Source organism: Hippocampus comes, unplaced genomic scaffold (assembly GCF_001891065.2).
Source record: "Hippocampus comes isolate QL1 unplaced genomic scaffold, H_comes_QL1_v1.1 scaffold2, whole genome shotgun sequence".
In the NCBI taxonomy this organism is placed as follows: Eukaryota; Metazoa; Chordata; class Actinopteri; order Syngnathiformes; family Syngnathidae; genus Hippocampus; species Hippocampus comes.
In genome coordinates, this window is record NW_017805139.1 from 4,308,649 (window position 1) to 4,309,709 (window position 1,061).

Sequence of the window (1,061 nt, forward strand, 5' to 3'; positions counted from 1 at the left end):
GACCGTAAAGTTTTTTTTCGACGTAGAAATTCTCGGTCGGTCGGGTTACCGGAAACACACTATTTTTTTTTTCTACGCCTTACGGGCAGCAGCTCGATTTCCTCCTTTAACTGCCAGAGTGATCACTTTTAGTTTAAAAGCTGCATCATATGCTTTTCATCTGGTATTCTCCATGTTGATCAGGGTTAGAAGAAAGACTGAAATAAGGAAGTTGTGATTACCGGTAATCATACAATTTCATTGGACCCCTGTGTACTACTCATTCATTTTATTGGTCGACTGTTGCCGGGTAACACATTTTTCCCCCGCTACGGCAAAAAGAGCGGAAGTTGTGATTAGTCATACAATCTCATTGGACCTCAGTGAAAGACTCATTCATTTTATTGGTCCATGTTTTTCCCGCGATGGAAAAAAGAAAATTAAAAAGCCGCTTCATATTACACGCCGCAGTGTTGAAAGTGTGGAAAAAAGTAGCAGCTTGTAATCCGGAATTTACGGTAAATGTTTATACAGTCTTGTTTAACTTAGATTTCGTTCCAAAAGACAGGCTTTGTTATCAGAAATCACCCCTCCTCCTTCCGAGTCCTCACAAATAAAATATGAAATGTCGGGGTTGCTTCGGGCTCGGGCCTGCAAATCAAGTTAAGTGATCGGGCTCGGGCCGGGCTCGATTTTTTAGGACCGATCTTAGCTCTAACTCATACCGAGGGAGAATTTAGAGCAAGGGTGGGCAATTCCAGTCCTGGAGTGCCGCTATCCTGTTGCACAGACTCCCGATTCAAATGACCAGATCATCATTTCCTATTTTGATCAAACTACTATATTTAAATCAACAAATATTGTTTGCAATGTGCAATCAGGCAACTCGTTTTTTTAAAACATACATGGCAATGGTGAGTGATGAAAAAAGCGGAAAGGGCGTGGCCTGGCCGGGGGCGTGGTTACTTATAAAAGTGGCACTAAACATGCTGAAGATAGTGTATTGAATTTACACACTATTTGAAAATTGAACAGAAAAATATCCCAAGATCGCCACTATTCTTTCAAGTGAAAAGTTGTGC